Source organism: Aedes aegypti, chromosome 1 (genome assembly GCF_002204515.2).
Source record: "Aedes aegypti strain LVP_AGWG chromosome 1, AaegL5.0 Primary Assembly, whole genome shotgun sequence".
In the NCBI taxonomy this organism is placed as follows: Eukaryota; Metazoa; Arthropoda; class Insecta; order Diptera; family Culicidae; genus Aedes; species Aedes aegypti.
In genome coordinates this window covers 293514618-293539609 of record NC_035107.1, presented here as the reverse complement: position 1 = coordinate 293539609, position 24992 = coordinate 293514618, and positions in this window count along the sequence as shown.

The window sequence follows — 24992 nt, the reverse complement described above, 5'->3', positions numbered from 1 at the left end:
TCCAGCTTCTGGAGAGAAGCTTTCCAGCTTCTGGAGAGAAGCTTTCCAGTTTCAGGAGAGAAGCTTTCCAGTTTCAGGAGAGAAGCTTTCCAGTTTCTAGAGAGAAGCTTTCCAGTTTCTGGAGAGAAGCTTTCCAGTTTCTAGAGAGAAGCTTTCCAGTTTCTGGAGAGAAGCTTTCCAGCTTCTGGAGAGAAGCTTTCCAGCTTCTGGAGAGAAGCTTTCCAGCTTCTGGAGAGAAGCTTTCCAGCTTCTGGAGAGAAGCTTTCCAGCTTCTGGAGAGAAGCTTTCCAGCTTCTGGAGAGAAGCTTTCCAGCTTCTGGAGAGAAGCTTTCCAGCTTCTGGAGAGAAGCTTTCCAGCTTCTGGAGAGAAGCTTTCCAGCTTCTGGAGAGAAGCTTTCCAGCTTCTGGGAAGAAGCTTTCCAGCTTCTGGAGAGAAGCTTTCCAGCTTCTGGAGAGAAGCTTTCCAGTTTCTGGAGAGAAGCTTTCCAGCTTTAGGAGAGAAGCTTTCCAGCTTTGGATAGAAGCTTTCCAGCTTCTGGAGAGAAGCACTTCAACTTCTGGAGAGAAGCTTTCCAGTTTCAGGAGAGAAGCTTTCCAGCTTCTAGAGTGAAGCTTTCCAGCTTCTAGAGTGAAGCTTTCCAGCTTCTGAGAGAAGCTTTCCAGCTTCTGGAGAGAAGCTTTCCAGCTTCTGGAGAGAAGCTTTCCAGCTTCTGGAGAGAAGCTTTCCAGCTTTCTGGAGAGAAGCTTTCCAGCTTCTAGAGAGAAGCTTTCCAGCTTTTGGAGAGAAGCTTTCCAGCTTCTGGAGAGAAGCACTTCAACTTCTGGAGAGAAGCTTTCCAGTTTCAGGAGAGAAGCTTTCCAGCTTCTAGAGTGAAGCTTTCCAGCTTCTGGAGAGAAGCTTTCCAGCTTCTGGAGAGAAGCTTTCCAGCTTCTGGAGAGAAGCTTTCCAGCTTCTGGAGAGAAGCTTTCCAGCTTCTGGAGAGAAGCTTTCCAGCTTCTGGAGAGAAGCTTTCCAGCTTCTGGAGAGAAGCTTTCCAGCTTCTGGAGAGAAGCTTTCCAGCTTCTGGAGAGAAGCTTTCCAGCTTCTGGAGAGAAGCTTTCCAGCTTCTGGAGAGAAGCTTTCCAGCTTCTGGAGAGAAGCTTTCCAGCTTCTGGAGAGAAGCTTTCCAGCTTCTGGAGAGAAGCTTTCCAGCTTCTGGAGAGAAGCTTTCCAGCTTCTGGAGAGAAGCTTTCCAGCTTCTGGAGAGAAGCTTTCCAGCTTCTGGAGAGAAGCTTTCCAGCTTCTGGAGAGAAGCTTTCCAGCTTCTGGAGAGAAGCTTTCCAGCTTCTGGAGAGAAGCTTTCCAGCTTCTGGAGAGAAGCTTTCCAGCTTCTGGAGAGAAGCTTTCCAGCTTCTGGAGAGAAGCTTTCCAGCTTCTGGAGAGAAGCTTTCCAGCTTCTGGAGAGAAGCTTTCCAGCTTCTGGAGAGAAGCTTTCCAGCTTCTGGAGAGAAGCTTTCCAGCTTCTGGAGAGAAGCTTTCCAGCTTCTGGAGAGAAGCTTTCCAGCTTCTGGAGAGAAGCTTTCCAGCTTCTGGAGAGAAGCTTTCCAGCTTCTGGAGAGAAGCTTTCCAGCTTCTGGAGAGAAGCTTTCCAGCTTCTGGAGAGAAGCTTTCCAGCTTCTGGAGAGAAGCTTTCCAGCTTCTGGAGAGAAGCTTTCCAGCTTCTGGAGAGAAGCTTTCCAGCTTCTGGAGAGAAGCTTTCCAGCTTCTGGAGAGAAGCTTTCCAGCTTCTGGGAGAGAAGCTTTCCAGCTTCTGGAGAGAAGCTTTCCAGCTTGGAGCTTCCTTGGAGAGAAGCTTTCCAGTTTCAGGAGAGAAGCTTTCCAGTTTCAGGAGAGAAGCTTTCCAGCTTCTGGAGAGAAGCTTTCCAGCTTCTGGAGAGAAGCTTTCCAGCTTCTGGAGAGAAGCTTTCCAGCTTCTGGAGAGAAGCTTTCCAGCTTCTGGAGAGAAGCTTTCCAGCTTCTGGAGAGAAGCTTTCCAGCTTCTGGAGAGAAGCTTTCCAGCTTCTGGAGAGAAGCTTTCCAGCTTCTGGAGAGAAGCTTTCCAGCTTCTGGAGAGAAGCTTTCCCGAGTTCCAGTTTCTGGAGAGAAGCTTTCCAGCTTTAAGAGAGAAGCTTTCCAGCTTTTGGAGAGAAGCTTTCCAGCTTCTGGAGAGAAGCACTTCAACTTCTGGAGAGAAGCTTTCCAGTTTCAGGAGAGAAGCTTTCCAGCTTCTAGAGTGAAGCTTTCCAGCTTCTGGAGAGAAGCTTTCCAGCTTCTGGAGAGAAGCTTTCCAGCTTCTGGAGAGAAGCTTTCCAGCTTCTGGAGAGAAGCTTTCCAGCTTCTGGAGAGAAGCTTTCCAGCTTCTGGAGAGAAGCTTTCCAGCTTCTGGAGAGAAGCTTTCCAGCTTCTGGAGAGAAGCTTTCCAGCTTCTGGAGAGAAGCTTTCCAGCTTCTGGAGAGAAGCTTTCCAGCTTCTGGAGAGAAGCTTTCCAGCTTCTGGAGAGAAAACCTCCAGCTTCTGGAGAGAAGCTTTCCAGCTTCTGGAGAGAAGCTTTCCAGTTTCAGGAGAGAAGCTTTCCAGTTTCAGGAGAGAAGCTTTCCAGTTTCTAGAGAGAAGCTTTCCAGTTTCTGGAGAGAAGCTTTCCAGTTTCTGGAGAAAAGCTTTCCAGTTTCTGGAAAGAAAATCTCCAGCTTCTGGAGAGAAAATCTCCAGCTTCTGGAGAGAAGCTTTCCAGCTTCTGGAGAGAAGCTTTCCAGCTTCTGGAGAGAAGCTTTCCAGCTTCTGGAGAGAAGCTTTCCAGCTTCTGGAGAGAAGCTTTCCAGCTTCTGGAGAGAAGCTTTCCAGCTTCTGGAGAGAAGCTTTCCAGCTTCTGGAGAGAAGCTTTCCAGCTTCTGGAGAGAAGCTTTCCAGCTTCTGGAGAGAAGCTTTCCAGCTTCTGGAGAGAAGCTTTCCAGCTTCTGGAGAGAAGCTTTCCAGCTTCTGGAGAGAAGCTTTCCAGTTTCTGGAGAGAAGCTTTCCAGCTTCTGGAGAGAAGCTTTCCAGCTTTTAGAGAGAAGCTTTCCAGCTTTTGGAGAGAAGCTTTCCAGCTTCTGGAGAGAAGCACTCCAACTTCTGGAGAGAAGCTTTCCAGTTTCAGGAGAGAAGCTTTCCAGCTTCTAGAGTGAAGCTTTCCAGCTTCTGGAGAGAAGCTTTCCAGCTTCTGGAGAGAAGCTTTCCAGCTTCTGGAGAGAAGCTTTCCAGCTTCTGGAGAGAAGCTTTCCAGCTTCTGGAGAGAAGCTTTCCAGCTTCTGGAGAGAAGCTTTCCAGCTTCTTTAGAGAAGCACTCCAACTTCTGGAGAAGAGCACTCCAACTTCTGGAGAGAAGCTTTCCAGTTTCTGGAGATTAGCTTTCCAGTTTCAGGAGAGAAGTTTTCCAGCATCTAGAGCGAAGCTTTCCAGCTTCTGGAGAGAAGCTTTCCAGCTTCTGGAGAGAAGCTTTCCAGTTTCTAGAGAGAAGCTTTCCAGCTTTTGGAGAGAAGCTTTCCAGCTTCTGGAGAGAAACACTCCAACTTCTGAGAGATGCTTTCCAGTTTCAGGAGAGAAAGCTTTTCCAGCTTCTAGAGTGAAGCTTTCCAGCTTCTGGATAGAAGCTTTCCAGCTTCTGGAGAGAAGCTTCCAGCTTCTGGAGAGAAGCTTTCCAGCTTCTGGAGAGAAGCTTTCCAGCTTCTGGAGAGAAGCTTTCCAGCTTCTGGAGAGAAGCTTTCCAGCTTCTGGAGAGAAGCTTTCCAGTTTCTGGAGAGAAGCTTTCCAGCTTCTGGAGAGAAGCTTTTCCAGCTTTTAAGAGAGAAGCTTTCCAGCTTCTGGAGAAGAAGCTTTCCAGTTTCTAGAGAGAAGCTTTCCAGCTTTTGGAGAGAAGCTTTCCAGCTCTGGAGAGAAACACTCCAACTTCTGGAGAGATGCTTTCCAGTTTCAGGAGAGAAGCTTTCCAGCTTCTAGAGTGAAGCTTTCCTGCTTCTGGATAGAAGCTTTCCAGCTTCTGGAGAGAAGCTTTCCAGCTTCTGGAGAGAAGCTTTCCAGCTTCTGGAGAGAGCTTTCCAGCTTCTGGAGAGAAGCTTTCCAGCTTCTGGAGAGAAGCTTTCCAGCTTCTGGAGAGAAGCTTTCCAGCTTCTGGAGAGAAGCTTTCCAGCTTCTGGAGAGAAGCTTTCCAGCTTCTGGAGAGAAGCTTTCCCAGCTTCTGGAGAGAAGCTTTCCAGCTTCTGGAGAGAAGCTTTCCAGCTTCTGGAGAGAAGCTTTCCAGCTTCTGGAGAGAAGCTTTCCAGCTTCTGGAGAGAAGCTTTCCAGCTTCTGGAGAGAAGCTTTCCAGCTTCTGGAGAGAAGCTTTCCAGCTTCTGGAGAGAAGCTTTCCAGCTTCTGGAGAGAAGCTTTCCAGCTTCTGGAGAGAAGCTTTCCAGCTTCTGGAGAGAAGCTTTCCAGCTTCTGGAGAGAAGCTTTCCAGCTTCTGGAGAGAAGCTTTCCAGCTTCTGGAGAGAAGCTTTCCAGCTTCTGGAGAGAAGCTTTCCAGCTTCTGGAGAGAAGCTTTCCAGCTTCTGGAGAGAAGCTTTCCAGCTTCTGGAGAGAAGCTTTCCAGCTTCTGGAGAGAAGCTTTCCAGCTTCTGGAGAGAAGCTTTCCAGCTTCTGGAGAGAAGCTTTCCAGCTTCTGGAGAGAAGCTTTCCAGCTTCTGGAGAGAAGCTTTCCAGCTTCTGGAGAGAAGCTTTCCAGCTTCTGGAGAGAAGCTTTCCAGCTTCTGGAGAGAAGCTTTCCAGCTTCTGGAGAGAAGCTTTCCAGCTTCTGGAGAGAAGCTTTCCAGCTTCTGGAGAGAAGCTTTCCAGCTTCTGGAGAGAAGCTTTCCAGCTTCTGGAGAGAAGCTTTCCAGCTTCTGGAGAGAAGCTTTCCAGCTTCTGGAGAGAAGCTTTCCAGCTTCTGGAGAGAAGCTTTCCAGCTTCTGGAGAGAAGCTTTCCAGCTTCTGGAGAGAAGCTTTCCAGCTTCTGGAGAGAAGCTTTCCAGCTTCTGGAGAGAAGCTTTTCCAGCTTCTGGAGAGAAGCTTTCCAGCTTCTGGAGAGAAGCTTTCCAGCTTCTGGAGAGAAGCTTTCCAGCTTCTGGAGAGAAGCTTTCCAGCTTCTGGAGAGAAGCTTTCCAGCTTCTGGAGAGAAGCTTTCCAGCTTCTGGAGAGAAGCTTTCCAGCTTCTGGAGAGAAGCTTTCCACTTCTGGGAAGCTTTCCACTTCTGGAGAGAAGCTTTCCAGCTTCTGAGAAGCTTTCCAGCTTCTGGGAGAAGCTTTTCCAGCTTCTGGAGAGAAGCTTTCCAGCTTCTGGAGAGAAGCTTTCCAGCTTCTGGAGAGAAGCTTTCCAGCTTCTGAGAAGAAGCTTTCCAGCTTCTGGAGAGAAGCTTTCCAGCTTCTGGAGAGAAGCTTTCCAGCTTCTGGAGAGAAGCTTTCCAGCTTCTGGAGAGAAGCTTTCCAGCTTCTGGAGAGAAGCTTTCCAGCTTCTGGAGAGAAGCTTTCCAGCTTCTGGAGAGAAGCTTTCCAGCTTCTGGAGAGAAGCTTTCCAGCTTCTGGAGAGAAGCTTTCCAGCTTCTGGAGAGAAGCTTTCCAGCTTCTGGAGAGAAGCTTTCCAGCTTCTGGAGAGAAGCTTTCCAGCTTCTGGAGAGAAGCTTTCCAGCTTCTGGAGAGAAGCTTTCCAGCTTCTGGAGAGAAGCTTTCCAGCTTCTGGAGAGAAGCTTTCCAGCTTCTGGAGAGAAGCTTTCCAGCTTCTGGAGAGAAGCTTTCCAGCTTCTGGAGAGAAGCTTTCCAGCTTCTGGAGAGAAGCTTTCCAGCTTCTGGAGAGAAGCTTTCCAGCTTCTGGAGAGAAGCTTTCCAGCTTCTGGAGAGAAGCTTTCCAGCTTCTGGAGAGAAGCTTTCCAGCTTCTGGAGAGAAGCTTTCCAGCTTCTGGAGAGAAGCTTTCCAGCTTCTGGAGAGAAGCTTTCCAGCTTCTGGAGAACCGAGAAGCTTTCCAGCTTCTGGAGAGAAGCTTTCCAGCTTCTGGAGAGAAGCTTTCCAGCTTCTGGAGAGAAGCTTTCCAGCTTCTGGAGAGAAGCTTTCCAGCTTCTGAGGAAGCTTTCCACTCTGGAGAGAAGCTTTCCAGCTTCTGGAGAGAAGATTTCCAGCTTCTGGAGAGAAGCTTTCCAGCTTCTGGAGAGAAGCTTTCCAGCTTCTGGAGAGAAGCTTTCCAGCTTCTGGAGAGAAGCTCTCCAGCTTCTGGAGAGAAACTCTCCAGCTTCTGGAGAGAAACTCTCCAGCTTCTGGAGAGAAGCTCTCCAGCTTCTGGAGAGAAGCTCTCCAGCTTCTGGAGAGAAGCTCTCCAGCTTCTGGAGAGAAGCTCTCCAGCTTCTGGAGAGAAGCTCTCCAGCTTCTGGAGAGAAGCTCTCCAGCTTCTGGAGAGAAGCTTTCCAGCTTCTGGAGAGAAGCTTTCCAGCTTCTGGAGAGAAGCTTTCCAGCTTCTGGAGAGAAGCTTTCCAGCTTCTGGAGAGAAGCTTTCCAGCTTCTGGAGAGAAGCTTTCCAGCTTCTGGAGAGAAGCTTTCCAGCTTCTGGAGAGAAGCTTTCCAGCTTCTGGAGAGAAGCTTTCCAGCTTCTGGAGAGAAGCTTTCCAGCTTCTGGAGAGAAGCTTTCCAGCTTCTGGAGAGAAGCTTTCCAGCTTCTGGAGAGAAGCTTTCCAGCTTCTGGAGAGAAGCTTTCCAGCTTCTGGAGAGAAGCTTTCCAGCTTCTGGAGAGAAGCTTTCCAGCTTCTGGAGAGAAGCTTTCCAGCTTCTGGAGAGAAGCTTTCCAGCTTCTGGAGAGAAGCTTTCCAGCTTCTGGAGAGAAGCTTTCCAGCTTCTGGAGAGAAGCTTTCCAGCTTCTGGAGAGAAGCTTTCCAGCTTCTGGAGAGAAGCTTTCCAGCTTCTGGAGAGAAGATTTCCAGCTTCTGGAGAGAAGCTTTCCAGCTTCTGGAGAGAAGCTTTCCAGCTTCTGGAGAGAAGCTTTCCAGCTTCTGGAGAGAAGCTTTCCAGCTTCTGGAGAGAAGCTTTCCAGCTTCTGGAGAGAAGCTCTCCAGCTTCTGGAGAGAAGCTCTCCAGCTTCTGGAGAGAAACTCTCCAGCTTCTGGAGAGAAGCTCTCCAGCTTCTGGAGAGAAGCTCTCCAGCTTCTGGAGAGAAGCTCTCCAGCTTCTGGAGAGAAGCTCTCCAGCTTCTGGAGAGAAGCTCTCCAGCTTCTGGAGAGAAGCTCTCCAGCTTCTGGAGAGAAGCTCTCCAGCTTCTGGAGAGAAGCTCTCCAGCTTCTGGAGAGAAGCTTTCCAGCTTCTGGAGAGAAGCTTTCCAGCTTCTGGAGAGAAGCTTTCCAGCTTCTGGAGAGAAGCTTTCCAGCTTCTGGAGAGAAGCTTTCCAGCTTCTGGAGAGAAGCTTTCCAGCTTCTGGAGAGAAGCTTTCCAGCTTCTGGAGAGAAGCTTTCCAGCTTCTGGAGAGAAGCTCTCCAGCTTCTGGAGAGAAGCTCTCCAGCTTCTGGAGAGAAGCTCTCCAGCTTCTGGAGAGAAGCTCTCCAGCTTCTGGAGAGAAGCTCTCCAGCTTCTGGAGAGAAGCTCTCCAGCTTCTGGAGAGAAGCTCTCCAGCTTCTGGAGAGAAGCTCTCCAGCTTCTGGAGAGAAGCTCTCCAGCTTCTGGAGAGAAGCTCTCCAGCTTCTGGAGAGAAGCTCTCCAGCTTCTGGAGAGAAGCTCTCCAGCTTGGAAGCTCTCCAGCTTCTGGAGAGAAGCTCTCCAGCTTCTGGAGAGAAGCCTAGAGGCATAGTTTGTTACAAAAGCAAGGCTAATCTTAGAAAAGCTTTTCAGCAAGATTTTCTTGATAAACTGAAAAAGTTACTTCGAAAATTTCGGAAAAGCTTCTTACAAAAGCTTGGGAATATTTCTCAAAGATGCAAGAGAAAGCTACTCACAAAAGCTTGTACTTTCTCACAGAAGTCAGGAACATATGCTTACAGAGGCTTTGATAAATTTCTTACAAAAGCAAGAAGAAGCTTCAAACGTGAGCAAAATACTTACATAATCTTGGAACAGCCTTTCACGGAAACGTCGAATTGCTTTCCACAGAAGATAGGAACAGCACAGAAGCTTAAAATAGTTTCTGGTCTTTCCGCTTTGGAAAGCTTTTTGTAGAAGCAAAAGCTGCTCACAAAAGCTTGGAAAAGCTTCAAACAGAAGCTTGGGAAAGTTTATCACATAAGCTAGTATGAACCTCTCACATGAGCATAAATAAGCTTCTCACATAAACTTGGAAAAAGTTCTCACATGATCATGGAAAAGCTTCTTACTGAGCTCATAAACCTTCTTACACATGCTTGAGAGAGTTTAATTCAGTCTCTCGAAAAAAAAACTTCTCATCGATGCTTTGAAATGATTTGACAGAAGCCTGAAAAAGTTTCTTATAGAAGTACAAAAAAGTTCAGGAAACTTATATTAAAAAACTTCCCACAGAGCTAGACAAGAGGCAACTGGAAGAAAAATCAAAGAACAGATAGATCTCACAGAAAGTTGAATAAGCTTCCTATGAGCTTCTCACAGAAGTACGGACGAGCTTATTACAGAAGAGTGTAGAAACTATTAGTAGTTATATCTCATAGATGCTAGGAAAAACTTCTCACACAGCTTAGTTGTGATTCGCACAGAAGATTGGAAAAGCAGCTTAAGAAGATTTGAATATATTCCCTTAGATGCTTGAAGGACTTCATAAAAGCTTGCACAAGCTACCCTCAAATACTTGAAAAAGCTTTTCGCTGAATCTTGCTATAAGTGTTTGGAAAAGCTTCTTACGAAAATTTGATCATGCTACTCACAGAAACGATTAAAAATTCATATAAACTTGGAAAGTTTTATCAAATAGTCTTAGAAAAGCTTTCCTTAGGCACTTGGAAAAGTCACTGACTGAATCTTAGAATTATTCAGAGAAACATGGAAAAGTTTTTAACGAAGCTACCTATAGCTCTATGGTGAAGCAACTAAAATGAGCTCAGAAAAGCTTCATGCAAAAGCTTGGATAGCTTGAACCAGATGCACACATAAGCTTGAAAAACTTTTCATAGAGACACTTAGAAGATTCCTACAGAAGCATGCAAAGAAGATTACTATAAAAGCTTTTAAAACATCAAAGCTTACTACAAAAAATTACAAGAGCTAATAAAACTCAGAACATTTTCTCACAGAAGCTTGGAAAAGCTTTTCACAGCAGCTTGCAAAATTTTCGCACGAAAGCTTGGAAAAGCTTCCTACAGAAATTTCTAAAAGCTTCTAATAGAGACTTGGAGGAGCTCAGAATAGTTAATAAAAATACTTGCAGAAGCTTACTCACGGAAGCTACGATAAGCTTTTCCCAGAGGGTTTTAAAAGCAAAAGGCTGGGAAAGCTTCACACCGAAGTTTTGAACAAGAAATTTAAAAAAAAACCCTTAGAGAAGCTTATCAACGCTTCCCACACAAACTTAGAGAATCTGACATAAGTTTGAAAAAGCTTTTCATTGAAGCTTCTCATAGTCACCTGAAGAAGCTCAGAGAAGATGGAAAATATTCGCAGTATCTTGCTCCAAGAAGTTTGAAAAAGCTTTTCATAGAGGCACTTAGAAGCTTCTCCTAGAAGCTTGAAAAAGCTTCCCACAGAAACATTCCTCACGAAATTGAAGAAAAACCTATTAGAAGCTTTTATAAGTTTCAGTTAGAAGCTTTCCCAAGCTTTTGTGCGAAGCTAGTCCAAGCTTCTGTGAACCGCAGAAGCTTGCTCACAAAAGCTTGGAACAGCTTTTCAAGGAGGCACTTAGGAGCACCAACAGAAGCTTGAAAAAGCTTCCCACAGAAATTTTAAAACAATACTTTCAAAAGTTTGGAAACAAACCATTTCAGAAGCTTAGCAAAATTTCTCACAGAAACTTAGGAGAGGTCACAGAAGTTAGAAACAATTTCTCACATAAGCTCAGAAAAGCTTTCCAAAGAAGCTTTGAAAAGTTTCTCTCATAAGCTTGGAAAAACTTCTTACAGAAACTCGGCAAAGCATTCCACAGAAACTTCGAAGAGATCACAGAAGCTTGAAAAAGCTTTTCACAGAAGCTTAGAAAATTTTCTTACAAAAGTTTGTGAACACTTCTCACTGAAACTTGAAAAAGCTTCTCATAGTGACTTGGAGAAGTTTACAGCAGCTAGAAAAAAATATCCGCAGAAGCGGATTCATTGGCGCACTTGGAAGCTTCTACAAAAGCTTGAAAAGCTTCTCATAGAATTTTCGAATCATTCCTCAAGAAACTTGAAGAAAAAAATCCGTGCTGAAGCTTATCAAAGCTTCCCACCTAATTTTAGAAGAGCTCACAGGAGCTTGAAAAAGATTCACAAAATCCAGGAATAGCTGGCAAACTTCTCTCCAGAAGCTGGAAAGCCATTTTTTCGTTCATGTAACAGTTGTCAGTTCAGCGCCATTTTCAACTTGCATGACAAATTGTGACACGTTTCACGTCTTGCATTGACTCGCAAAAAATAAATGTGTTCTAAATCGAATTTCCATCAGTAAGCTATAATTTTAAGTATTATTACAAGCTGCTATCGATAAACCAGTGTTTTGTTTTCATTTCATATGAAATTTTCGATGGTCTATCTTACCCCAAAATATATTTGTACTTGGGGTAAGTGGGACCTATCAAAACAAAAACCAGAATCGAAACATTTCGTACACGTTTCATACACTTTGCTACAGAGTAGCACTAAAACATTCAAACAAGTGATTTTTATCAAAAAAGATCAACCTTAAATTACGTAATTGCATAAGAGGGAGATGAAAAGTGTTATTATTTTTTATTTTTTTATTTATTTTTTATTTTTGAAATACGACTTCAAAATTGAACAAACACACAGCTGAAATTTGAAATGCATCATGAGAACGATTTTTTTTCTATTTTATTTAAACTTTATTTGTTACTTCTACCACATTAAGTAGTGATGGAAAACAATTCCATCCCATAAGGTGGTTTTCTGTCATGCATATAAATAATAACAAAACATATTTATAATTTCGTTAATTATTGATTGTTTATGTGCTACATTTTAATTAACAACTAATAAATTATATATCTTGAACATGTTTAATTCTTCTTTACGCTTTTATTGAGGAATTTTCAGTTAATATTAAATGTGAGGTGACATACTATTAAATAAAGGGTTTCTTCCTAAAACGTAACGTATTTTATGGTTGATACCTTATGTACATCAAATATATACTTAAAATTAAAAATCTTTGACTTATCAATCCTATTATTGTAATGGTTGACTTACTGATGTAGATTGACGCATGAAACTGGATGTGTCCAACTTGCCCCGCTTAACGAGGCAACTGCGTCCATTGGCTCATTCTAAAACTTTCTTCCAAGATTTAAACAATTTTCAAATTATTCGATTAGTTTCATGCACACACCAGCAAATATGTTGCCAAAACGTGATAGTGTTGTTGGATTTGAAAAATATTGACATTCGAAAATTTTATTGAACAATTTGTTTGAACTATCGTTTTTTTCGTTTCCACTTGCCCCGCGGTACCTTACATAAAACGTAACAAAGGGAGGGGGCAAAAAAGTTGAATTTAGCGTGACAAAATTCATGTACCATCCCAAAGCAACTCTTTTAAGAATGTTCAAGGATTTCGTGACGCCATTCTGTTGTTCCCAAATACATATTGAATGGATTATTTCTTCATGAGAATAATCAGTTCATGAGTATCACTTATCATACGTTTAGATTAAATGTCCTTGGGCTCATCCTATCAATCCATACGAAAAGAATCGAAAAACAAAGAAAAGATCGTTAAATCAGTTTAAACGGAGCAAACTTTATTTTTGGAAAACGTGCTAACTGCACTTGTACAAAAACAGACCAATTGGTGAAAGAAAAACTCAAGTTTTTCCACGTTCCAGCCAGGAAAGCATTTCCTCCGGAAGGGGCAGAGGGAGGACGTCCTTCCGAACCGACTTTGGTAGTCAAAATTAAAAGTCCCGTTAAATATGTAGAGAAGTAGTTTTGCGCAAGAAGTGCGAAAGACGCCGACTAGAAGGGGGAAGAGTGATTTCTTCTGGTCAAGCGCTAGCCAGCGAGCCAGCCACACAAGGGTATTTGAGAAAAAGTCAGTTTTTTCTTGGACCGTTTTGCTCTGTAAGCGAGTAAGAAGCTGGTTAAGTTGAACGCGGCGAGAAGTGGAAAATAATTAAACGCTTTAATGACTTTAATAAATCATCGAGCTTGTTTGGATCCGGTTCGGGCAAAACTTGGACTGTGGATGGGAAAGTTTGGCAGAAATTTTCTCACACTTTCCGAACATTAACAGTTTGCTTTGGCGAAGAACAATTGGAGGAAAAAAGAACTTGGAAGTGAATAATATACTGAGGGCGTGAAGTTATTCGCTCTGGATGAAACGAAGTAAGCCAAGAGAAGTGTAAGCTCATTGATATACATTGCCTACTGCGATCATCGGTCGGTTTTGTAGACTCGGTATTAAATGTTTTGCTCAGAGGATTTACAGCTTAACAGTTGTTGTTCAACCATCTGTTCTCAGCCCATTCATTATTAGTGAGCCAGAGGCGCCTCGTTTGGGTCGTCCATGGCACTGGAGAGATCATATTCCTGTGGGTAAGCCGGAAGGCATTTGTTCGGGGAAGTGATTCCAATGTAAGCCGATACAGAGTTTTTTTTTTCACAGCAAGCATAATCCTTCCAACAACACTCGCCCGGTTTTGTAACAATCCATCCTGTTGCATGGAGAAAGCTTAAGCCGTTGTCATTCTGCCAGCAACGGTCTCTAATAGATGTATAATAGAGTTTACATCCTCGAAGCCCCAAAACCCCCCATTCTATCGTCTATCGCATCGATTTCGAATTAGAAAACAATTATGTTTGAACGTGTCTTGTCTAATGTAGCATCCGAAGGAAGGGAAACTACACCGTCAGGCATCCTCTCAAGGACCGCAAACTAACCGGAAGACCCGGGAATCATCGTTCCAATTTGTGGCTGCTTCCCGGGCTGAGGATGATGTGTATGTTTGTGCCGCTGGAATGGGGGGCAAAATAAACACACAGCCCAGCTAATCTACACATAATTCAATGCTAATCCGTTCGCAATATAATGAATTTATGTTGGTTTACGCCTGCCGTGATATATTTATGAGGTGTTTTTAACGTTCGACGAATGCCGATCCATAGAGCACACACGCATTCTTGCCAGAGGCGTCGGAAGTAAAGTATTTTTTGTTTATTCTTTATTCATTTTCTGGAAAAAAAAAACACTAAGACTGATCAAACATGAAATGTCACTTTCGCTTGGAAACAAATAGTAAACAAAGGACGACAACTAATTTTCCTGTAAGGGGTAAGGATTTGAAGGACAATTCACACTTTAACGCTTCGTTTTCCGCCGCTTTCTGAGAAGATCTCTGTGAACTTTTATCAATACTTTTGTAAAGTCTGTGAAGACGCCTGTGGATATCTCTGCGAAAGCAACTGACATCTCTTGAACCCAAGGGGTTGGACAGCTTTTGCTTTTGAGCTAACTCTTGAGTAAGATAGCGAGCAACTCTGAGTAACTCTCGTTGCTTGATTTCAAGTGCGCATAGTAACCCATATAGGAATCTATTACTGTGTTGAAAACTGTGGTGTCAACAGTGGTGGAAAGCATCATGCCGTTTACACAAAATGAATCAATATTAAGCAGGATCAACGCTCACACGCTCACGAACCAACAGCGACCGATTTGCTCACAGATTCTTGCATTGAAGAACCAGAACAAAACAAATGTAAAAAGGGTGTGATTGCTGGATGAGCAGAGTCTGCTCACAGCCGCTCTTTTTTCCGTTCATATCTATTTTGTAAATAATAGGGTGGATAATGATTATAATAGATCGATTTCAAACTAATGTACGACAGTATAGAGAAAATTGACCGTTGATATTGTAGAAATATCACAGGCAATCGGACGCGTGATTGCATGTCAAAATCAGAGTTGCTTGATATCAATCATAACTCACACATAATCAACCAAACTCACTCACAGGCGTGCATTTGATTTAGCGAGGATGGCTGTGTTCACAACAATAAATAATTTTTCGAACTGATGATAATGCTGATATTCAGCCATTCCATGAAAAAACGATCTAGTGGGTCTCCGAATTCCGTGAAAATTTGCTATTTTGTTCCTTATCCGAAATAAGGATACACGTATTTTTGGATTTTTTGATTAGGGTGACCATTTCCGAAGTAGGGTGACCAGAAAAATCGCGATTTTGCAAAATTTTTATTTATAAAAAAATTATAATTTTTGAACTGTTCGACCGATTTTCAATGTTTTTAGACGAAATGCAGGCTAAAGATTTTGACCTTTCAGGAAAAATATAAAATTTCACAAAAATTGTGTTTTTTACATGAAAAAACTCAATAGTTTCCGTTTTTTTCGTGTTTTGAAGGCCTCGGGACCAAAGGGGCTATCGTTGTTCTCATTCTTTCTTGAAAGTTCAGAAAATTTTACGTATACTGTCAAATTTTCAACGATGAATGTTTTTTAGTTTTTGAGATATATTTTTTTGAAAATAAAAAATCAGTCATTTTTTATCGGCACACACTGTAGGTCTCAGCGCATTAGATTTGTAACGTTTAAAAAAAATTATAACTTTCGAACAGCTTAACCGATTTCCAATCTTTTTGTATGGAATGAAAACTAAAAATTTCAACTATTCAGACAAAATTGATTTCGTTTTCACATGTTAATGTTAGCGACCTCTCCCGTACTCATTCAAAAGCGTTATATTATTTGTTAGTGATGCTTAATTTTATTCTTATATTGCTGGAAGCAATGTGTGTTCAACATATTCTGGAATGGCCCTAGGCTACGGATCGACAAATATTTAAAGAAAATGTCAACTATTTAAAAAGTATATCACTAAAGAAACTATAGTATATTACTGATGAAAACGGTTATAATTATGATGCCGATAATTTCTTTGCAAATGCAAGTTTTGAATGAATATCCGATAATTATATGAAGGACAAATTTCTTGTTTGAAATTGTAATACCGATAAGATGTAGTCCAAACAAGTAAGGCTTCTTTTCAAGGTTGCTCGTCTGAAATCACCGCCAACTTTGAATTTGGCTCAAGACAATTGTTCCAGTCGATTTTATTTTAAAATTTCCGCTCAAACTCAAACTCAGATAGTGCAACTCGGAAGAACAGCCTACAAATAAAAAAAAACTCTGATTAAAATTTTTAGACTAGTTTTATACAACCTCGAAAGAACAGCCGATTATTGCAAGAATAAAAAATCACTGATAGGAATATTAGTAGTTTTTACGCCGACAACTATTTAAACACTACCAGGAAAACCTCGCCTGTCGTACACAGTGGGAGGAAGATGGATTCTTAGGCTCAAATTCGTGAGCGTCCATGAAGAATTTCTTGAAGTGCATCACTGACTTTCGGGGAAGTGTCGCATTCGGGGAAATGGTTTTCAGGGTTATGTGTCATTTGGGGTAATGGTTTTCGGCGGGGTACTGGTTTTCGGAGAGATGGTTTTCGGGGTAATGATATTCGGGAAAGTGTTATAGGACCCATGGATACTTATGCGATGGGGCTGTGTGTTATCGAGTTTCAGATTTTCGGAAGAAGCAGGTCGTTAAAAAAGTGTTCTATTTCTGTAAAAAGGTGTTGCTGTCGTTATTCATTTTAAGAATAAACGTATCTTCAGGAGATAACATCAAAATTAAACAATAGATTTGTGAGCTCGTAGTGTGGTTACTGACTTTATTTGACTTTTCAAGGAAAGAGAATTAAAATCTCGCATCAAGGCAGATAATATTTATCATGAACATTTTCCGACTGTACCAAACTGTACTGGCATTGCTAGAATTGCAAGCTAGTTCTTCAAAAGACAAAAGTCCATAAGGAGCATTACCGTTTTTCTAGGCCTATTAACCTTTCAGTCGTCGCGTGGTTTGCTGTCGCCAGAAGCACTACGCTGTTGCTGTGAACGACAAGTGAGGTTTTTCCACCAGTGATGTACAAAATACAACAGCGCGACAACTGAAGTGTTAAAAATAAACATACGTATAGGTTATAGATGAAATTGGTTAGAGTTCACATAAAAATTGTATTCACATATATTAATTCCATTTCCCCAACTCAATTACTGCACCTTTGGACATGAAATAACTTCGTTCAGTTTCAACATTAATCATCCCGTAGGAATATTTCCTCCAGAGAAGTCAAGAAAAAATTTCATTACGAAAAAATCCAGGATCGACTGGAAGACGAACCCAGGCACCTTCAACATGACTTTGATTTATAGTCGCAGACGTTACCACTAGGCTTAGGAAAGGCCCCGGAAAGTACTACGGAAATGTTCAAAAACATGTTAATTCTGTAATGTAAATACAACCATAACAGCTTAAAGTGAAAACGCATCACCTGAACCATAATGTTACGGAAGGTAAACGTATAAATTGAGAGATAATTGAGTGCACGTTAATTTGGAAAACATGTATTAAATGCCCTTGCTAAAAATCTCGTTAATAAAATCAAACCAACCAACCTTGCTCGAAGTGTAACAGGCAGAATTTTGTCAGCAGTCATGCAATAAAAATGTAAATAAATATGAAGAATTTGAGAGCATGAGCATAGATGACCGCTCAATTCGTAGTTGCTACTCCCTGTTTGACCAGAGCATTCAAAGTTGTACAGAGACTTATTGAATAGGGCTTGGGATTAGTTACCATTTCTCAGTGTGCACAAATCGAAAGCCACGTCCTTACGGTCATCGGGGAAGGGAAAGAATGTTAGTTAGACAACCATTGTTATTTTAAACCAAAGAATTTTCTGCATCTCCACAGTTGTCATGGAAAGGACATTGGGTTAGTGGGATAAGGTAAATTTCACATCGTAATAGGATGTTTTTCATCACGCCAATCTATTATGAAACGGCCTACTTTTCTGCTCTGAATAGTCATTACGCAATTGAAACCAATGCTCTAATGATTCATTACGCAATGCTTTCTCATTACGTAACTGTTTGAGTAGCGTAATGAATCATTACACACATTTTTTTAGAAATTGAAAAATAATGGTGAATGCATTCCAATATAATTGCTGATACCCTAAAGTGGTCTTCTACGAAAGTGCACAAAAAATGTTGTGAGGAACTCGTTGCAGAACTCGATTTTCACAGCACTCGTCTTAATTATTCGACATTTTTGACGAATTGGACTTAATACCATGGAGAGTCATCAAATGATAAATACTTTCAATCAATTTACTAAAATCTGTGAGATTGTTCTAGAAAATTCGAAAAAAATACCAAGATGTTTTGTCCAATTGCCAATGTAATTGTAACCGCATAACAGTCACAATGAGATTATAAATGAGCCTCATAATGTAGTAGCAACAAAATGTCTATCAGAATTATTTTCTGACTATTCCCCCAATATGCGATATGAGTTGTACAAAACTTCATCCTCAAATAAGCTCTTTTGAATTCTTAATGATTTTTTGAAATTTCAGCTTCCTCCCATACTGCAGTAAAATGCAAACTAGATATTCCATTTACTAAATGCCAACTTTTGTCGAATGTTACAAATATGCAGTTATGGGCAGTATATGTATGTTCCAAAGAAAATTAGTGTAGTTATCACAACTTTAGACGAGTTCGTTTGGTGCTTTCTATAATTTCGTGTATAATATTTTTTTGCATTTTATGTGATTTGGTTCTTACAAACAAACAAACAAAAATAGGGTAAAACAAGTAGGGATAAGCCTCCATACAATGATCTTCAGATCACTAACCATATAGGCTACCACAGTGGCGTTCAGTGACTCTTCAATGACACGAGAATTTGGTAAATATAAATCCAACATTATAGCTCATCTGCCCGTACTTTAAGCCATCCAAACTGTCACCCATTTTCAAGAGGAAATACATTAGTACATAGTTTCCCAAACTGTGGGTCGCGAGCGGGTGTCTGGTGAGCCGCGAAAAAAAAAATTAGTTTGCATTTATTATCGATATTTTCGAAATTCTACAAATATTTAACTGTTCTCATTTATTAATTTGAAGCATATCTTCTAGAGATCGAGAATTGTATCAGTTTTGGCTTCAATGATTGATAATCTTGAATTGGTAATTCTCAATTTACTTGGGAATATCTAAATCTGAAATATCGGAATGATAATTTTCAGAAAATATGACGTTGAAAAATGGTTAACAATAGAACTAACATCTGGCAAACTATTTTTTTCGAAACAAACTGCACTGCCCATAACTGCAAAACAGTCACATTCGACATTTTTGACAAATTGGAGTTAAGACCATGGAGAGTCATCAAATGATAAATACTTTCGATCAACTTACTGAAATCTGTGAGAATGTTCTAGAAAATTCGAGAAAAATTCCAAGTTGTTTTGTCACATTGGTAATTATAACCGCATAACAGTCACACTGAGATTATAAATGAGCCTCGTAATGTAATAGCAATAAAATTTCTATCAGAATTATTTTCTGGCTATTCACCTAGTATGCGATATCAGTTGTACAAAATATCAACCTCAAATAAGCACTTTTGAGTTCCTGGTAATTTTTAGAAACTTTAGTTTCCTCCCATACTGCCGTAAAATGCACACTTAATGTTCCATTTACTCAATGCCTACTTTTGTCGAATGTTACAAATATTCAGTTATGGGCAGTGCACATATCATATGTAAAATGAATTGTGACCAGGTGATAAAAAAATCACGTCAACGCTGCTTTTTATTAAATTTTATTGAATATATATAAAAGCGCAATGAATTCCTGTGCTGAATTTCTGCAGACACTGCTGATTTTTGCTGAAATTTTGGACATTATTTCAAGGAATTGGACGATTTGAGTTCAGTGGATTTTTTAGTTGGCTATCACTACTTTTTTTCATTTTAAACTCAGCATAATTTAAATATTTTAACAAAAAAAATTCTTACAAAAATTGGGGATAACGTTTATAGGCTAAAATATCAACGTCCCATAAAAAAATATAAAATTTCCATAAAAAATGCAAAATTTACCAGTAAAGAAACAAGGGTAAAATCAACAGAAAAGTTAAACATTTCCATAAAAAAATAAAGAAATGCATAGAATGCATAAAATGTAGAATCGACAATAATCTCACTAAAAAATATCGAATTTTTTCATTTAAAAACCTCAAAATGTCCCTATTTTCTTCACAAAAAGCAATAAATAATTATAAATTTTCCACAAAAAAGCAAAAATTTGCAATAAATAAATAATAATTCGCCCACAATAAATCAGAAAATTTCCATTCAAAAAATCAAAGATAGCAATAGCAGTAAATGCAAAGTTGCAATGAACAAACCTAACTGAGCAATTCAAAATGACAATCAATACATGAAAATGTTGTAGAAAATTCCAATATTTGAGTAAAACTTTCCATAAAAATAACGTAATTTTCCAATGATGAGTAATAAAGTGTGTAATGGATTTCATAAATTTTCAGTCAAACTGAAGCATTGTTTTCACAATTGGAGCTAATTAGTCGTCGTATGTAGATGTAGTAATTGCATTTTAGAGTTCGATAATTAATTACGTAAGAATTTAGGGGAGGGGAGAGTGGAGATGTTGGCCGGGTTTGAAAAAAAAAATCATACATGGAGGGGAGGCGAGGTTTCGAAAAATCACAAAAAAATGTTTTTTAATACACCCCATCGTTAGGCGCTACAATTTTAACTATTTCGGCAAAGTTGAAATGAAACATTGACATGGGATATCTAATCTAAGGATATCTAATATCGTCAGTGGTCTAACAACACTTAGCGCGCTCGGCAAAGATCCATCATGCCGCATAAAGTGTTGCCACAAATGATGCTTAGTTTGTGCCCCACCAGCCAGTTCCCTGGCTGGTGGGGCATGAGAGCATAAGCTTCTACCATCTATGTAGTTGGACATAACCCAAGCAGTGACATAAGTGTTCCTAATATTGGAAGATTAGATTTGCCGAAATAATTAAAATTGTAGCGCCTAACGATGGGGTGTATTAAAAAACATTTTTTTGTGATTTTTCGAAACCTCGCCTCCCCTCCATGTATGATTTTTTGTATGAAACATTATTTTTTCCTTTATGGCAAGAAATATTTTTTCAAACCCGGCCAATCTCCCCGCTCTCCCCTCCCCTAAATTCTTACGTAATTAATTATCGAACTCTTAAATGCAATTACTACATCTACATACGACGACTAATTAGCTCCAATTGTGAAAACAATGCTTCAGTTTGACTGAAAATTTATGAAATCCATTACACACATTATTACTCATTATTGGAAAATTACGTTATTTTTATGGAAAGTTTTACTCAAATATTGGAATTTTCTACAACATTTTCGTGTATTGATTGTCATCTTGAATTGCTTAGTTGGGTTTGTTTATTGCAACTTTGCATTTACTGTTATTGCTCTTTTTGATTTTTTGAATGGAAATTTTTGATTTATTGTGGGCGAATTATTATTTATTTATTGCAAATTTTGGCTTTTTTTGTGGATAATTTATAATTATTTATTGCTTTTTGTGAAGAAAATAGGGACATTTTGAGGTTTTTAAATGGAAAATTTGATATTTTTTATTGAGATTATTGTCGATTCTACTGCACTTTTGAATCTATTTATTGCTCAATTTTTTTTTATTTATGGAAAATTTTGTTTTTTCTATGCACTTCTTTATTTTTTTTATGGAAATTTTTAACTTTTCTGTTGATTTTACCCTTGTTTCTTTACTGGCAAATTTTGCATTTTTTATGGAAATTTTATATTTTTTTATGGAACGATTAATTGTCTGCCGTTTATAATTCTTTGTTTTTCAGTTATTTTTTTTTTCTTTTTTTCCGGAGTAAAAAGCATTTGCTTCATGTTTTTATAATGACGATTTTTTTTTAAAGTTCATCCACCCTTAATGCAAAAATTGGTCACTCTGATGGTGAACGATGATATTTTGACGTTTATAAAATTGTATGGAAATAAAAAATACGACTTTCACAGTTAGAAATATCGCGAATTTTGTGGTGGTGTGTTTTGGTGCATGTTGATACATATCGTATATTTCCGAAAAGTAACGAATTGCCACAAAAAAAAAAAAAACAGTAAGAACGGATTACTTCAATTTTTTTCATGGTTTGTCGCAAGGAATATGCCTAATTGCAAGGTGGGTCGTATATCTTTATACGACGTATATCGTTAATATTTTAGCCAATACTTCATACATGTTTGACTGGTTTTGAGGTAATTTATTTGTTTCTTATTTGATAATGATGCATTTGCAAACAATTACTACCCAGCCAAAACTTTTGTTAACATTACTGAGACTACAACTCAATAGAGAGATAGCTTATTCGATGAAAATAAATACCTACCAAATGCATACATTATAGACAGTTCATCATAATCTATACAACTCCAGATAAGCTGATTTGGCGTTTACTATAATCAACGTGTATGACAGTGTATTTCACTTTGTATGACTTCATTTTTACAAACAAACCAAAGAAAAGTGAAGAACAAAAGTGAGACAAGCCGAAAATTTCTATTTCTATAATTCACCTTTAGTGCTCCAGTATTCAAAATGACGACGTTTTCGTATGAAGCTTATGTGGTGGTGGTTTTTAAACAGCTTCCGGGACAGAATTTTATACCGCATCAGGAAAAGGAAAGGCGGCCGAAACTTTCAAAACTACCAAAATTCCCGAACAATACCACGTCCAACATGCCATAGGCACGTGTGGTCCAAAAAGTGACATTTTCATCACTATGGGAACCATCAATCAAGAGATCCGCGTCTAGGAGTGCCTCGAAGAGCGGCTGTTACTAGTGATCCTTTATAGAGAGATAAGCGGAAGTAAAATTGAATGATTTGGCAACAGACCAGCAGTGCTGATTTTGCTCGGCATCGAGAATAATATCGTAACACGGATATGACTTCCTCATTGCTTAAAAGATTATTTTGTTTCGCTATAGATCTTTGAGCTACATATCCAAACTAATAAACAGCCGAAAAAATCAACAACTAAAAATCGCATTGACAAAAATTTAAAAAAGAAAAATATATAATTCTTTTGCTTCATGCTAAATTACTTTTACCAACATAATTTCAAGCGGATTACATTACTCTTCAAGAAAAGTTCAAAACAAACATAACGCATGTTTGTTTGGCTCATACTTTGACAACTCTCGCTGCTCGATTGGCTCACACTTTGACAGAAATGTCAGCTTCCGCGAATCTCTCTTATAAAGGATTACTAGCTGTTACCATTCCTGAAGTAACACAATAGACCTGTGCGAATCTATGACAAAAGATCGAAGGACAAAAGGTCAAATGACAAACAAGATCGAATGGTTAAAAATTTAGAAAGAACAAAAGGCTCTTAAGATAAAGAGAAAGTTATCACTAAACCAAGCACAAGCGCTACAGTTAAAATAGACGTGACGAAACGCTCATAGTTTTAGATAGACCGTGCTGAGGGACGTTCAATTTCAGCTGGTCAACGATCTTTTCGGGGCGAAATCTTTTCAGGTCGTAGTGCATCCAGAGTTACTGCGTACGTGCTGTAGCCTTATGTGCAAGAGCCACATTCCTTTCAGGCTCACCCGTGCACTGTACATTTTGAGACCTATGTTGATGTTCTTTGCTTTTTTTAAGGTAATTCATCAATGCGTTTCATGCGCTCCGTCACATGCGTTGTTTAAAACCCAGCACAATAATTAATGTGAAGACAAAATTTTAAAACGAGAATCGAAATTGTAACTTCCCGATCGCGCGTCTTCGACCGTATCATGTAGACCATCTAGACACCTACATGACTTTGCTTCCATTTAGCTTAAACACACTTCTAAAACTAAGAAAGAATGGTTACTAAAGGAATTCTACTTCTACTTTGTAAATGTTTCAGAAACATGGAAATCTGCTTTTTAGGAATCTTTAAATGCCTCTCACAGAGGCTGCAGATGTTTCTCTTTTAGATGCTGAATAAACTGACAATGAAAAAGCTAGGAAAGCGCCACATTGAGAAGTTTAAAAGTGTCTCTCTCAGAAGCTTAGAAACTTCTTTTTAGAAAGCTCGGAAAACTTCTCTCTCAGAAGTAAGGAAACATTGTCACCCAGAAGCTTGGATAACTACTCTTTCAGAATCTTCGAATGCTTCCCTTCCTAAGCTTGGTAAGGTTTTTTTCATGGCTTCTGGCAGCTTATTTCTCAGAAGCTTCTCGTTGAGAAGCTTTAAAGATAGGGTAAATGATCCATTAGTTGAGGTAGCACCAATAGTTGCGGTATGGGCCTTATAATGGAATAATTAACTCATTTGTAACTGAACTTTCTTCTGGGACATTATGGATTTCATACATATTCTAAATTAAAGTAGTTTAGAACACTAGTTTTTGTATAAAATGTGAGCGTATCTTTCAAAAACTATAATTTTCCATGCGCCAGTTCAAACACGCGCCTCTCACTAACATTTTCATAGTGGCAAGCTTGCACGAAACAATGAAAATCACAATTTTCTGGCCCAAATATTCAATGAAAATGTTTCAATATCCTAAGTTGTATGTCTGTTTATCGTTTAAAAACTGAAACATAGCTAATAATGACAAAATAATCTTCTAAGTCAATTTGGTATCCCGGTGTCTACAATACGATTCAGGTCAAGTAGTATATGGAGCAAGAAAACTCGGAAAGGCCCTGCAACAGTGCCATCTAAAGATGAGGAGGATACACACATTGTGTGGTTGGAGGAACAACAACAGAGAGGCATCTCAGTTGTAAAGGAAACCTTAAACTCCAAAACCACCTTCAGACCCAATCCTTTTCGGAAAAATGTACCGTAAATGATAGAGTGGATCTCAAAAGAAATTGTAACATTTCTGACTTCCTGGACTACCCAGAAGCTTCTAAGCGAAGCAGCCAACATCGCAACTACAGAAGAAAATTAACCTTGATTTTACGGCTGGCGAACGTTTGGCAGAGATTTGTTGAGTAGAGGAGGATTAGCAAGATACCATAAAACAACGTAAGGAAAATTCTGTAAAGCGAGCTGCTCATAAAGTGGAAGCGGAAAAGCAAAAAGAAATTACTGCTCAACAGAGGAAACACAAGTTGGAAAAGCGAGCTCAAAGATAAATAGAAGCTGAGCAGCTCAAAGCAGCATTGCGAGCACGTCGACGAGAGCCGAGAGGAATCGGCCATTAGGAAGCAGGAACGTTGAAACCTCTGACAGGAAAATTGCCTGAAAAATAGCTGACTCAAAACGTTAAGCATTTATTGGTTAAAAGTTTTGAATTTATCTTACTAAGGTTAACATCTCGTTTTATTCGAATTCCAATATTTAAATAAATGACATTTAAAATTGGATTGCATTCGCATTTATATTCCTTCATTTTACCAAAAACTTCTTCATTTGTTCTTTACAATTATTTTGATCGCTTAATGTTCTGATTGCTTCGGCATGCAATTATTGCGACTAACGTAATGAGATTCAATCTTGATCCATTTATTTGTTTCATCATAAAATCACAGATAAACACTTCACACTTTCGTCACTGTTGTTCATAGACTATATTTTTTAACTATCGATTTGAATAACGGAAGGCATTAACACACTATTATTACATAGTGCCTGGATTGACATGTTCTCGCGATTTGATCTAGAGCTTACGTATGTTTGCCTATGATAAAAATTTATAACTGTAATTGATATTACTCAACTAATTTTTGGACTGTTGGAATGATGGGCAAGAATGTTTGCAGATTTCGTGCTGCCGAAATCAAGACTCATTTTGCAGTTTGTAGTGTATTACAAATACCTACTAAATAAAATATATAACAAATATATTTTTCATCAGTTGTCATTAAAAAAGCAATGTTTATCAACTATTTT